The following is a 16612-nucleotide window of genomic DNA, read 5'->3' on the forward strand; positions in this document are numbered from 1 at the left end:
TTACCGTTATTAAGAAAATAAACGTGAAATTTACTAAATATGAAAAATATCGTTACTATTGAATTTACAAATGATTTACAAAACATGTTAAGATGCAACAATTTTTACACCAACACGGAAACAAACTTATAAACTATAACATATATAGTTTATTGAACAAAGATACTATTTTACAAAGTTCAGGTTACAAAACAGAAACAAACTTATATACTATAATAGGTATAGTTTATGGAACAAAGGAACTATTTTACAAAGATCACATTAACATATAAAGAAAAAGGGTTTTCAGTTATTACTCGTAAAAATGTTGAAGCAATTTGTGAGACATCTTTGTGTACTTATTTAAGTACGGGTAAAAGTCTTTCCTTATAACTAGAATCTCTTGTAGTGAGAGTGAGATATTTGTGAATAGATCTATTTGAGATCGACAATCCCACATCCTGACTATTAGCTACAGTCAGGCCGTCATGCATGGGGTCACAAATGTCATTAACATTCCAACACCTGAAGAACGTCGCGATCAGGCCGACTGGGTTAGTATGGTTATAAGAACTCACAACGAGAAAACAACGACATATTTACGAATAATATATTATCAAATAATTTTATTTGATTATTAACCTTACATTCATATTTCGGGGAAAATATACTTTCAAGGGTTTTATTTAAATAATAAAACAATATTACATTATTTGCATGTACAAAATTTCTAGATTTACACAAAGTTACACGAAAAGCAATACATGAGGTTATTTACTAATATGGTATGAACATAATTTAAGAAAAACATATATGGAGTATTCTTCTTGCTAAAGTCTCTAAGTACTTAATGTATACGTTAGGACTATATATAATAAAGATCTGATAGGCGGTGGAATGTGTGATTTCTGTCTTTCTTCCTGTTCCTTTTTTGGTTGTGAGTTTAGGGCAGAATCACCCAACCAACTGTCAATTCGATTGTGATTATATATAATTTGTATACACTAAGTGTAAGTCTCTAAATCTGTGGATCCAAATCATTAGTCAATGAATTTCAATCAATCAATCAGAGTGTAGAAGAAGTAGAATAAGAATAACATCAAGCATGCACACATCTATTACTCATAAATGTCAGGCACACCTTGAAAAGCACACACATACACGTCACTATTCATGTACATACCACTGACACACTGACACAACCCGTTTATACTACCCACATCAGCACACCAGTCTGCAGCAACACACACGTGTATGGCTGCACACACGTGTATGGCCGCACACAGCATGTGCAGCCGCACACACATGTATAGTTGCACACACGTGTATGGTCGCACACAGCGTGTGCGGCCGCACACACGTGTATGGCCGCACACACCCACTAACAAACCACAACCACCACAACACACTCTAACATCCCACCAAGACCTATACAAGATAGATGCCTAGCCCAAACCACGTAATTATGACCTAACAATCTCCCCCTTGGTTTGTGGCTAGCATGAACTCAGGTCTTCGTGATCAGCGTCACAAAGGTGTGTATGTCTGGCTTCCTGAACTGCAGAAGATCCTTAGCATCAATGAAGACGAATAGTGCAATCGCTATCTTGAAACTTGATAATTGCAGTTGCGTAAAGCTTTTCGACTTTGGTCTTGAACTTGTCACCAAATTCTGCAATAAGTTTGTTCTTCAAGTCAAAGTAGCCTGCTGATAGGGCACCAAGATTAAGCTACAGATCGGAGATCTGTTTTGACTTCTGAAAGTTTTCTTTTTCAAGCTCGGAAACTCGAATATCGAGGTTTCCGATCAGAACGTCTTTCTCGGTGATCTTTTGTTTAAGAGTAGTGATCTCCTCTTTGAGCTCTGAGATACATGGGTCTGCTCCCCCGTAACTTCCTTCACCTATTGATATTCATTTGCCACGAGGTAAATGATCCAAATCATGTTGAGCAAGAAACATGGAAAGCCTCACAGAGGCATCATCATGCACAGGTTGTGGAGGAGAAAAACCCCCAGGACTAGAAGAACTCCCGACTTCAAATGAAGATTTAACATTAATTGGTCCTTTTAGGTTCAATTGAGTTGGTGTAGCAGCTGTGGAGGGTTGTTGGACTGGTGGCTCTTGATCTTGAATAAGCACTCCATGCCTCAGATCGAGTCGACTTCTTTTTATAGAAGGCAGGGAGATTTGTGTCGGTGTCGTATCACTTGTGGATGGCACAGATGTAGGAATAGCATAATCAAGGGGAGGAATCCTTGAAGTTGTATCCATATCAGTTGGAAGGTGTCGGCCATCTGATCAATAGTTGGAGACGTCACTTTGAGAACACTACTAACTCCTTCTGTCTAGGTTGCACAACATCATGGACAGTGTCAAATAAAGCATCGAGGTCTTCACTACTTAACCTTATATCATTATCCATAGTCCATAAGCTGATCTGTGAGACACTCAACAAGCTACACTTTAACTCAGGAGCGTTGATGACATTCTCAAAACTCAGTACTCCATTTATAACTATTCCTTTTTGAGTGATCTCCCCTCCATCTCCTCCCACGAAGTAAACATAGCCCATATTAAAAGTATGAATGGCGTGTAGTTGGGAGATGTCTCCTGTCAACGTGCCTGGAATAACCGCTGTCGACGTACCAAGGTTTGATGACATTCCTCCACAGCTGTTCCTGCACAATGAGTGGGATTATTTAGGTTTGGGAACCCAGGTAATTACAAGCCTGGGTTTACCAACAACTGAGAGGGTTTACGACCGCACAAGGGATTACAGCCGTACGCTTGATTATAGTTGTACATGGGTGTACGGCCGTACACCCGTGTACAGCCATGCACCAGATCACAAATACACACACCAACCACACACTCCAACTGCACACTCAACCGCACACTCAACCACACACTCCAACCACACACTCAACCGCACACACCAACCACACAGTCCAACCGCACACTCAACCACACACTCCAACCGCACACTCAACCACACGCCTTCTAAGTCTTAACTACACACCTTCAAAGTTCCAACTGTTGGGTTTTGAGCATTCTAACACTCCTAAGTGTACATGCAACCCTAAATACCTTGGATCTATGTTTTCTCTATTATACATGCAAATAAGAACTTCCAAGGTATTATCCTAATCTAGCATACAAAACAATAACTATAGCAAGATAGAATACATACCTCTTTGGTGTAGAATGTCATCATGAAGCTAGAGTGCCTAGTGCCCCAAGTGTGACACCTCAAATGGAATCACAATCATCAAAACACTTGGAATGACTTGAGAGAAAACTACACTCCATGAAATCGGCTAGCCCTTCTAGTACACCCACTAGTACCGATTTTGTCAAGAATAATATCTTTATATAGTGTTACAATTAGGGCAAACCCTAATTGTCATGACTTTCCATTTCCTTGGATCCATGGGTTCAAATACACCATGGAGCATCCATGAACCATCCTATGGGTTTTAGCCCAACTTGATTATCCATGGAGCATTAGCCCACTATACAAGTATGGATGATTTACATAATCAACCCATATATTTAATTAGTCTTCTTTTGATCACTTAATTAATCCTAGATTAATTCTTGATCAATACTAATTAAATAATCTTATTATTCTTATTATTAATATACTAGAACTTATAATATATTAATAACCATAAGTGTCTTATTTCTCTCATCCAAGTGCATGATGGTATGCAACCCAAATGGACCATGCCGGGTCGGGTCAAGTCTTACCAAATATAGTTATGGACTTAGACATTAATCCAACAGTCTCCCACTTGGATAAGTCTAAAACTATTATTGCGTATGACTTCAGGAACCAACTGGCAATCGTAGCTCTCAAAAGCTTCTGTCGAACTCTGACCTTGTCGATGAACTCTGACCTTTGTCAGTGACTTGTCCATTAGATAAGGGATCATATATTCCTCCATTCTAGATATCATATGGACTGAGACATGGATTATAATCATTCTCTCTGTCCATTTGTTGTTTCCCGATTTTCGATTTATGACGACTGACTAATTGAACAAATCAAATCAGTCCTGGCCCGGCCGAGCACTTCCATTTGTCATCATCAAATCATCGAGGGGCCCACAGATATCACTTTTATCCCGAAGGTAAAAGGAACGGATAAACTTCGACTCATATGGCTTGTTCTACTACTTGTTGAATCATACACAAAGGCACGTTTTATAGCACCGAGTTACCAAATGCGTTTTCGTGCTATCAATGTACTATCAACTCATAGTAACAACTCATATCTCTAGGTTTGAAGAATATAAGATATTATCGTCTCATGATCACTCGTGATAAAATCCATGAAGTGATTCCAATGAGCGCGGGTTGAATCCAATACTCAGAACTTATGAGCACTCATGATTGTTGTAGCCTTGTCCAACACCTTAGACCTCTACAACCCATCATGACAGTCTTAATTCATATCTACTTCCAACATATGACCGACTGTGGATGGTTTGAATAACTTAGTCATTCCGGAAGAATAACCCAGTTTATTCGGGAAGTCAAAACATGCAAAATGAAACACAATAATAATTGAATCCAATATGGTCTCAGAACTTATGAATATAAATAAAACACCTTTTATTTATCACCATATGATTACACATTATTCATTGTATACTGTTTCAGCTATCAACTTTATTCTTGAATTTAAAACAATAGTTGTCCCATGCTCCAAGCATGTACACTATGTTTTTTTTAAACACTAGTCATGCCATACACCAAGTATGTATACTATGTTTGTCTATGATCTTTACTTTGTGAACTAGATCAATTGAACATTACTTCAATGATTCTCTTTTCACACTCCCAAATCCTTACTGCAAATGCAAGAATTCCAAATTCATGCCATTTACTGAAATCTGTTAGATTCTAAACTTATATGCATTGATCCTCTTGTAACGATTATGCACAAAGTCAGAAAGACTTGGCAACAATCATTACAGAGTATTCCAAAGGAGATCAACTCCTTGGAAATATCCTTCTTGCATTAAGTTTCCTTAATCTTTCACAGATTGAAAATTCTAACTTTGAAACATTTCCAGATTCCATTTTGACTATCACTTCTGAACAAGAGTTGCCTCCTTACAGATTATGTCAATATGGTCCTTCCAGAATTATCACTATACTTCCAACTGTCCTTGAGCAACCAATCTTTGGTAAACCTTAGATTGTCCTCGACAATTGTTTAATCCTTTTAGTCATATCCAGTTCTAAACCTTTTCCCTTCTTAATGCCCCAGGCATTTGGAAAATTTTAGAACGGATGATTATAGCATATGTAATCGATCCTATATCCGAAGCATATGGGACACGATTCATGATGTCTTACATAAAGACTAAACCAGTCTTTTGCTATAACATTTCCATTTCAATTTGCCAAGTTCTCATAATTCAGATTATGAAAAGGGATGCCGTAATCATAATCGAATTTTAGAACGCAAATAATGGACCCATATACAGAATTTCCTTATGTTGAGCCATTCCAACATGAAATTCATATATATATCCTTGACTAAATGATTAAAACCTCACGATCTAAGCTTATAGATTTGAGGTGAAGCATAATTTCCTCTCCCTTAATTATAGCAAAACAACTTTTTCCCAATTGAAATCTTTGTTTTCTATAATTAACATTGCTAGCTTGCAATACTTAACATAATTATCATTGCTCCCACTAACATGATGATTATTAGCATAACACTTATGCTCCCACTAGCTTTGACATGTACTCAGAAATCAGCTGACTTTCTTACCAAAGTTCAGATTTCTGATACTAGATTTTTTTGATAAGTCTTTATCAAAATCATACACCTTCCCTTAGATAGCACACTTGTGTATCTAAACAATTATGAAGAGGGATGCCGTAATCATAATGTTTAGACCTTTTTGCCACTTCTCACAAGTCCAGGTTAGTGTGCCGGTTAACCACACGCGCTCCACTAACGACTTTGAGAATGCAAATATCACAATTGCTATCTAGCTAAAATCTACTTAGTGAAAGTGTTTCCTCACCATCATTTTCATGAATCAGAGAGAAACCTTATGACACTTAGATTTACTGGTGTATGTGTTCTTATCCATGTGAATTGTCAAAACCATAGTCACAAGACAAGGATAATGACAAATCCAAACTCATATGGATTGAACTCAATCTTAATTTCTTGCCACCTGGCAGCTCAAGGGCCTGCCATTGCTTCCAAGTTGTTGTGCAACAAATTGAGAACTCTAAGAACTCATATGCAAAGCCAACTTTAACTGGAATGGGCACAGATATGTCAACACGATAGGTTATAAACCTCAAGTCGTGTGCTAGCGAAGAACTTCAGGTTTTATTCTTGATTATTTCTTGAGACTTTCAAGACTTTTAAGACTCCCACTGACCTCTTGACCTATAAGACTCCCTTGTCAAATATCCAAGAGATAGTGTGGATTCTAATCAAGACAAACACTTCACACAATTGGCCTAAGTTGGTCTTTGTTTTATCCAAAACATCACAACTTACCAATTTCAAATGTACAAGAGTAGAAAACTTTTACTCTTACATTTGACAAGTGTTTTAAACCTTCTTTAAGACATGTCACTCAAGTTACAATCTTGGAGTATGACTCTAAGACTTGTATTGGAACGAAGTATGACTCATCTTCTTGATTTAACCATTTCAACAATTCAAGTTCCTCTTCTTAGTCATAAGAATGCACTAAGATTTCCTTAGAGAACTAATTGTGCTATGGTTTCTTAATCATTAAGATGATCACAAAACTGATACTAAAGTACTCTCCCATCTTTTCAGATTTGAGAAACTTTTATCCTTCTGCCATTTTGATTCTTCTTATTCGCTCTGCCATACATTGGAACCTTTTTCCAATGTCTTAGAGTTACACTTAAGCTTGTAAGTATAATCATATTTACTGAACTTAAGTAAATCATGACGAATAATCTTATCAAACTTTTGTGGTGGACTAAATCAGTGCACAAGACTATGTACTCGATCCCTTAGTCCTTTACTTGACTCACACATCCATGTGGCCGAGTAATTAGTCTTAATTTTCCAAAACTTGAAAGTTCTCATTCATCATGCTATACAACTTGCATGATTCCAAGTTCCGGTCCAATTGAAACTTAGGTGATGAGAATCTTTCCTTATTTGGTAAATCTAGACATTACCACAAATGAAAGAATCAATTTCATATTTCCACTCTTGCTCTTTAATGGAATCACATAAGCAACAATTTTTTTCCTCAAATGCCATTGTAAGGATATTTTTAAAATAAATAAAATCAAAAATTTTTCTTTTATTTTAAAACTTTGCGGAAAAACTTATCCTTACAATCCATATGAAAACTTGTTGTTATCTATTCATAAGCAATATCTCATAACTCCTGAGAAGTAGCTCAAGAATCCGATCTTCAAACTATGCGATAGAAATCCATCTACGCCATCAGATTCAGCATATTCTTTCTTTAAGTTTCTTCACTTTTCTTTCATTCTTAAAACATCACCATGTGACCCAGTCACATCATGTATCAAGAATCTCAGAATAGAAACTTAACAGAGTTAGATAGTGGAATTTACCTGAAGTAGAGTCAAACTAATTGACTTTAACATCCTTAGGTAAATTTGGCAGCTTCGCAACCAATGCCCCTTTCTTTGGCAATACAAACATATGGACCCTTTGATAATGGTACACAGGACTATCACAGACTTAGTTTTTCTCTTTACCATTTGGTCAACCGAGTTGACTATGGCCGATCCCTTTCCATTGGGAAGAGAAAGCTTTACTAGATATCCAATGTCATCATTGTCAATGTCCATAAAGTTTTAGGAAGTTGATCTTAGCAAATAGATAAGATCATTAAGGGTCTTGTCATAGTCTGTTTCATAGGTGTTCCAAAAGAACTCACTATGTGACTTAGAAAGTAGTTGAACCACCAACTTTCTCAAGACTTTGACACCCAACTCTCCCGGCTTGTCAATATGTGACTACATCTCCAAGATGTGACCACACCTAGACCTTGCCTTGCCTAATAGGGCCTGAGTGACCTTAAACTTTTCAAGAACTTGTGGGTTAGGGAGAATAATTTGAAGAGGTGAAGAAGTATGATATCCATGGGACATCATCTTCATTAGGAAACCTTGTTTCAAGAGATTTGGGAAGATCATAAGTGTCTAAACCAGACATCTTTTGGGAGATATTCAAGATAGTTGATCTTAAGTCCTTAATATGACACCCAATATGAAATATTAAGGCTAGGACCCAACAAACTATTTTATAATTTGGAAGAGGTATGCCGTAATCCAAGCTATAAAATATTTGAAGGTAGGTGAATGACGATTCACCAATTTCCACCAAGATAAACGAAATGTATTATTAGGTTTTAATTGGTTTTGAAACTCCTAGATCTTTGAGATTCATTGAACTTTTCAAAGGCATGTTTCAATCTCGAGTGTGCCCTTCAGGTTTTGTGACTGGGATGCCGAGGATCACAAAACAAGGTGTGAAGTAACCATGCAAATCACTTGGTACCCTTAATAAATTACCCCTCAATCGATGTGCCGGTTAACCACACACGCTCCATCGATACTATGATAAATATTAAGTCACCCTTTACCTACCTTGTTAAGTCCAAGTTAGTGTGCCGGTTAACCACACACGCTCCACTAACGACTTAGACAAAGTGTAAAGTGTAATTTCATGGATTAGCACCTTATTCACATTTTTCCTAAGTAACTAAGATTGGGTATTATTAAAAGTTTAGTTACTTAGTATTTTGATTAATACTTTTAATGAAGGGAGAATTATAGTCCTGTCAAACCCGTTCGGCTAACGACCCTCCACCGGTCAAGCAAGCGGTGGGTGAGAGTGGACACCCATTAAGTTGCCATTTTATAGGCAACAACCTTATACCCACCTTATAGACCGGCTTCGTGAATGAGGCGTACTAGCGGTAAGACTGACTTTACTCTTATACATATATATATTATTAACTTATAATATTATAAGTATAAGGGTTGAATTTTAACTTTTAAAATTCTAAGGGCTAACTTGGAATTAAAGTATTCATACTTGAAAACTTTTCAAATTCCAAAACTTGAGGGCAAGTTTTGAAACTATTCAAAACTAATTAATTCCATAACTTATGTGTTTAAAGTAGTTTTAATCCAAAAACTCTTCAAGTTCCATAACTTGAGGACAAGTTATGGAAGACTTTAAACTAATAAAAGAACTAACTTTTCCTTTATTTTATAACTTATGGATTTAATTATGGTTACATATTTTTTTCTTTAATGAAGTGACTCTTGAACTTTCATAACTTGAGGACAAGTTATGGAGTCATAAAAATTATTCAATGACACAAGACTCTTCATTTTGTAACCATTGCCAACTCTTATGAATTTTATGAGTCTTTAATGTGACTCTTCATGTAACTTGAGGACAAGTTACACAAACACATTTTATACTCAACTCTTAGATTAAAATGGATTGAAAACAACTATTTCACTCAACATTTCTATTAATCTAAGCAACTCATAAGAACAAGATAATTCAAATCAAACTTTTTCATGTAATTAGTCTAAACCTTAAACTAATACAAAACATGAATCTATTGACAATTATCTTTGAAAATGGATTAGCATGAACATTACCACATCAAAAACAAGTTTATAAGTTCAAAAACAACTTAGGGTAATGTTCCTAGTCCATTTCTAGCCAAAACAGTCGAGTTTATGCTGTCTGGGGGTCCAACTCGTCGAGTGCACGAACCAACTCGGCGAGTTGGATGCATTTTGCCTTGGACTCGGCGAGTCCATTCATGGACTCGGCGAGTCTGCTGGGCAGACAGCATCAAAACTCGATTTTCAAGCTTCTTTTGCAAGTATAACAAGAAAACAAGCCTAGGCTCTGATACCACTGTTGGGTTTTGAGCATTCTAACACTCCTAAGTGTACATGCAACCCTAAATACCTTGGATCTATGTTTTCTCTATTATACATGCAAATAAGAACTTCCAAGGTATTATCGTAATCTAGCATACAAAACAATAACTATAGCAAGATAGAATACATACCTCTTTGGTGTAGAATGTCATCATGAAGCTAGAGTGCCTAGTGCCCCAAGTGTGACACCTCAAATGGAATCACAATCATCAAAACACTTGGAATGACTTGAGAGAAAACTACACTCCATGAAATCGGCTAGCCCTTCTAGTACACCCACTAGTACCGATTTTGTCAAGAATAATATCTTTATATAGTGTTACAATTAGGGCAAACCCTAATTGTCATGACTTTCCATTTCCTTGGATCCATGGGTTCAAATACACCATGGAGCATCCATGAACCATCCTATGGGTTTTAGCCCAACTTGATTATCCATGGAGCATTAGCCCACTATACAAGTATGGATGATTTACATAATCAACCCATATATTTAATTAGTCTTCTTTTGATCACTTAATTAATCCTAGATTAATTCTTGATCAATACTAATTAAATAATCTTATTATTCTTATTATTAATATACTAGAACTTATAATATATTAATAACCATAAGTGTCTTATTTCTCTCATCCAAGTGCATGATGGTATGCAACCCAAATGGACCATGCCGGGTCGGGTCAAGTCTTACCAAATATAGTTATGGACTTAGACATTAATCCAACACCAACTGCACACCTTCAAAGTCTCAGCCGCACACCTTCAAAGTTCCGACCGCACACCTTCAAAGTCTCAGCCGCACACCTTCAATGTTCCAACCGCACACCTTCAAAGTGTCAGCCGCACACCTTCAAAGATCCAACCGCACACCTTCAAACTACAACCGCACACCTTCAAACTTCAACCGTACACCCAACAATCCCAGATTTTTGAATGAATTTTGATTTCTAACTATCAAAAACGGTGACTACCAACAGTTCCTTGATTAAAGAGTATGAATTCACTTCAGAAATGGCAAAATTTCTCAACCGGACACTCTAAAATGCTTCAAACTGATACTGAATTGGCTCTGATACCAATTGTAGGTCCCTAAATCTATGGATCCAAATCAGTAGTCAATGAATTGCAATCAATCAATCAGAGTGTAGAATAAGTAGAATAAGAATAACATCAAGCATGCACACATCTATTACTCATAAATGTCAGGTATACCTTGAAAAGCACATGCGTACACATCACTGTTCACGTACATACCATTGACACACTGACACAACCCTTTTATACTACTCACAGCAGCACACCAATGTGCAGCCGCACACATGGCTGTGTGTGGCCGCACACACATGTATGGCCGCATACAACGTGTGCGCCTGCACGCACGTGTATGGCCGCACACAGCGTGTGCGGCCGTACACATGTGTATGGCCGCACACACCCACTAACAAACCACAACCACCACAACACACTCTAACATCCCACCAAGACCTATACAAGATAGATGCCTAGCCCAAACCACATAATTATGACCTAACACCAAGTAAACATAGGAGCTAACTGTACGGTTCATACCAATTACATGAATCAGAACCTTGAATCACAGCTTATAAAAATTGGACACTTAGACTTTTTAGTCTCAAAGTACTAAGATTATGATTTTTTTACTAAGAAAATATTGGATTTTCTTGAAGAACACATTAATGTTTTCAATAACTAAGAACATATCTTTTCCAAAAAAATACTTATGATCTCACCAAGTTAAATGCTGACATTTTTTCAAACCACTTGTATTCTCAGGAAAGTTAGTAGATAGGTACCATCTCAGGTATTATGAAGACGTAGCATAGTGGCATTATGTCTTCTCTTTTGCTATAGTTTTGATGTTAAACAAGTAATGTTTTTAACACAATGTAAATACTATGTTATTAATACAATGGTTGTTGTTGCTTTGATTACTATTATACAATTGTTGTGATACTATACATGATGTCCTCCGCCGCTGAACATTTCTGCCGTTCCGATTTGGGGGTGTGACAGATTGGTATTAGAGCATTGTATATAGTAAACTAAGTATATTAACCCATAAAAGATATAAAACTACAAACCCAATGGGATAAAAACACTCTGACCAAGAATTATACTTTTAAAATATAACAATATTTTATAAAAGTATACGTATGTGCATATATATATACACTAGAACGAGTATCACAAGAAGAAAAAAACAAAAGTATTTAGATGTTGGACACTACAGTCAAACCTAGACAGTTATGTAATCATATCTTGGATAAATATAGCCTGATCAATTATATTTATTTGAGATACGATCAATAGGTGGTTGGGAGTGATAGTGGCATTGCAACAAGTCTAAAACTTACCAACTCTATATACAAAGGAATACTAGAACCAAACATAAAGTTTAAAATACTATGAGAGTATTTTATGATACTATGCAATAACAACCATTCTAAAAACTTATCAACTTCGTACACCAAGAAGCTATAGAATCAAACATACAATTAAAATACTATAGGAGTATTTTAGGCACTATAACTAACTTATGTGAAAACTAAAAGACCTTTACTGGTAGGTCTATAATTACTGAGTGTATACGTTAAGGTTATATATAATTGAGATTTTATAGACTTAGAATTTGTGATTTTCACTCTACTTCCTGTTCCTTTTTTGGTTGTGGTCTTAGAGTAGGATCACATATTCAAAGGTCTATTTGATCTTGGTTATATATAATCTGTATACACTACGTGATTATAGAAAGACCCGGCATGGATCATCCTTGTAAAATTTTATTTTTAATAGAAATATTTTATTAATATCGTAGATACATTAGACACTCCCATTCTTGCATGAACAACATAGGTAGATGTAACCACTCCATTACAATAGCCAACAGAGGAGTTGAGGAAGAACCAAAAGAGGGTTCATGAGGAGAATTTTGAGAAAGGACCGAACAAAGAGAAAGACACTAGTGAGATCGTTATTGAACCTTACCCTATCAGGAACAAACTAGAAAGCACTCTATACGTCATGCTAGTAATTTATAAACTTATATAACTTAATGAGTCAGTGATTACACTAGTCGCACTATATGTTAAGTTTACCGTACCTTTAATCACAATTAGTAACAGTAAAATCAAGAGAGATATTCCCTTATAAAACCCATGAAACCCGATCAACTTAAGATTTCTATATCTATACCCTATTTTGTTGAAATTAACATTTGTACAAAACCTATTTCTACTCTTTACCATAACTACATCATAGGGATGTAGGTCGAAACATTGAGAATCATACAAAAAAAACGAGAAATTTATATGTATATAAAAATAAATAAAGTACAACTAGCAACGACCATAGTTACTTACGATCTCATTTCGCATCATGCAACAGAATCATGTCTACACATGGAAATAACCGGCCCAACCAACGAAACCGTGATTCTACATATAGACTCCGCTATATTCCAAGCTGTCGTGACAGCAGTCATGTCACACCCCCGAACCAGACGACGAAAACGTTTGGGGGCTCGTGTGACTAGCAATGGAATTATCATCAAAATGAATATACATGAAACATAACACATTCATCACCAAGATTACATGTAACAACCAACATTGCTCACATCAAGTACATTGTTATAACTTACATAAATTCAAAATATTAATAGTACGATGAGGGATGTTACACAAAATAAATCCATACATATTTGAAAACGGTCAACATATATAATGTTGGTGAGTTCATAAGTATGTTTGAATAAAAATCTTTGTATCTTAGGTAAAACCCAGAAAAATCCGATATTTTCTATAAAATATCTGAAAATGATGTGAAAATCAAGTATAAATGCGTGTGTGAATTTCATAGAAGTAACATATATGATTGCAGTTTAAATTTCTTTGTATTGTACGTAAGTGCTAATTGAATAATAGTATTTCCTTACAAAATCCGATATTTTCTAATTTATAATAATGTAGTGGTTCTTGTATCATTAATTAAGTTGTTTCGTATCGACACAATCGAAGGGTTAATCTTCGTTATGTTAAATTGATATTGGATCTCTATATGAGCTGTTATAACCATGCATGATAATGACTAGCTTCCCTCTCTTGGCATTTTCCAAACGCCGGTATTTGCTCAAGGTTTTTTCGCCCTAGACTGGCCTAGTCTAGCTGTAGCGAACAACTAAGGCATGGGGGGTCACCATGTATATATCTATACACAAGCTCCCACTCTCCCTCTAGGAAACTCTGGTTATAATTACAGTCTATGATTTTCGACTCAGAGGTGCCAACCAACATGCCTCACTAGATTCTCAACTTTTCATACTCTTTGTTGAACATGAAAGGTGAATTTAAATAAGCACCGAGTGATATTTACTTAGAGTATATGTTTTACAATAGTTGAACGGTTACACAAGAAAAGAATTTCCTAGCTAAAATGCTAGATGTGACATCATCCCCCCGTTAGAGGGAATTTCGTCCCGAAATTTTTCTGAAGACTAGGTTTGTGAAGGAATAAGTGTGGGTACTTTTGCTTCATTTGGTATTCACATTCCAATGTGATTTCCGGTCCATGTTTAGCGCTTCACTTCCCTATCTATAAGCTCAACTGGTTCTTCGACGAATAGAAGATTCTTGTTTATCTCATTCTCTTCTAAAGGGACGACAAGGGTTTCATCTGATAGCCACTTTTCAGATTCGAGACATGGAACACCGGGTGTACGTTGCTGAGTTCGGCGGGTAGCTGCAACTTGTAAGACACTGGACCAATCCAGGCAAGAATATCGAACGGTCCAACGTATCGCGGGTTCAATTTTCCTCGCTTCCCAAAGAGAATCATTCCATTCCAAAGAGAGACCTTTAACAACACGCGAGCCCATACTTGAAATTTTAATGGCTTTCGCCGCTTGTCAGCATAGCTCTCCAGTTGGTATCGCGATGCTTGAAGTCGAGCTTTGATTTGGACTATCTTTTTGGTCGTCTCACAGATGATTTCGGGTCCTGTAAGAGCACTGGCCAGCGATTTCCCGTTTGCTAGTCGAGTGTCACCCACCTCGGCCCGGCATAGGGCAATCTGCATTTACGACCATAGAGAGCCTCGAAGGGAGAAACCTTGATGCTCGTGTGATAACTTTTGTTATAGGAGAATTCGATCAGAGGCAAGTGGGTATCCCATGACTTGCCAAAGTCAATAACACAAGCTCGGAGCATATCCTTGACTGTCTAGATGGTGTGCTCACTCTAACCATCCAATTGTGGGTGGTAGGTAGTGCTCATATCTAGCTGTGTTCCCATTGCCTTCTGAAGAGATTGCAAGAATCTTGAAGTGAATCTGCTATCTCAATCTGAGATAATAGATACTGGCACTCCGTGGAGTCTCACAACTTCCTTGATGTAGATTTGGGTCATCTTTTCCATCTTGTAGGATTCTTTTACTTGTAGGAAATGGGCGGATTTTGTTAATCTATCGAATATTACCCAGATAACATTCAATCCGTCTGCTATCTTTGGCACTTTGGTCATGAAGTCCATAGTAATCCTTTCCCATTTCCACATGGGTATCACTGGTTGTTGAAGTAGTCCCGAGGGCTTTTGGTATTCCATTTTCACTTTGGTGCAAGTAAGACACTTGCCCACGAAAGTGGCTATCTCTGCCTTCATATTAGGCCACCAATATTGTTGCTTGATATCCAAATACATCTTATCTAACCCTGGATGAATAGAATATCGTATCTTGTGGGCTTCATGCATGATTACTTCTCTGAATCCCTTGACTTTGGGAACCCAGATTCTATTCATGAAGTAGCGAGTTCCATCCTCTTTATCTTTGATCTCCTTCTCCATTCCACGTAGTGATTCACTAGCGACATTCTCCGGCTCCAATGCGTCCAATTGGGCTTCCTTGATCTGTGAGGCTATATGAGATTGGATGGTGATTGATAGAGTCTTCACATGACGACTTGAATACTCCTTTTGGCTCAGGGCATCGGCTACCACGTTAGCCTTTCCTGGATGGTATTTGATTTCACACTCATAATCATTTAATATCTCAACCCATATTTGTTGCCCCATGTTTAGTTCCTTTTGGTTTAGAATGTGCTGGAGGCTCTGGTGGTCTGTATAGATGGTGCACTTGGTACCATATGGGCAGTGCCTCCAAATTTTCAAGGCGAAGACCACCGCCCCTAGTTCGAGATCATGCATGGTATAGTTTATTTCATGTGTTTTTAGTTGTCTAGATGCATATGCATTTACCTTCCCGCGTTACCTAAGGACACAACCTAAACATTGATTCGAAGCATCACAGTAAATTATGAAGTCTTCGATTCCCTCTGGTAAGGATAGCACTGGAGCACTATAGAGGGCTTGCTTCAAGGTTTGGAAGGCGATCTCTTGCTTCTCAGTCTAGTTGAAAGGTACACCTTTATGTGTCAATGAGGTGAGGGGTTTGGCTATCCTAGAAAACTTATGAATGAATCTTTGGTAGTAGCCCGCTAGACCCAAGAATTGGCGAATTTCTGTTGGCGTTGTCGGAATTGCCTAGCCTTTAATGGCCTTGACTTTGGAGGGATCTACATGGATTCCTTCCTTGCTGACAACATGTCCTAAGAAGTTTGCACTGCGGGGCCAAAACTCAGACTT

The sequence above is a fragment of the Lactuca sativa genome, chromosome 5 (assembly GCF_002870075.4).
Source record: "Lactuca sativa cultivar Salinas chromosome 5, Lsat_Salinas_v11, whole genome shotgun sequence".
In the NCBI taxonomy this organism is placed as follows: domain Eukaryota; kingdom Viridiplantae; phylum Streptophyta; class Magnoliopsida; order Asterales; family Asteraceae; genus Lactuca; species Lactuca sativa.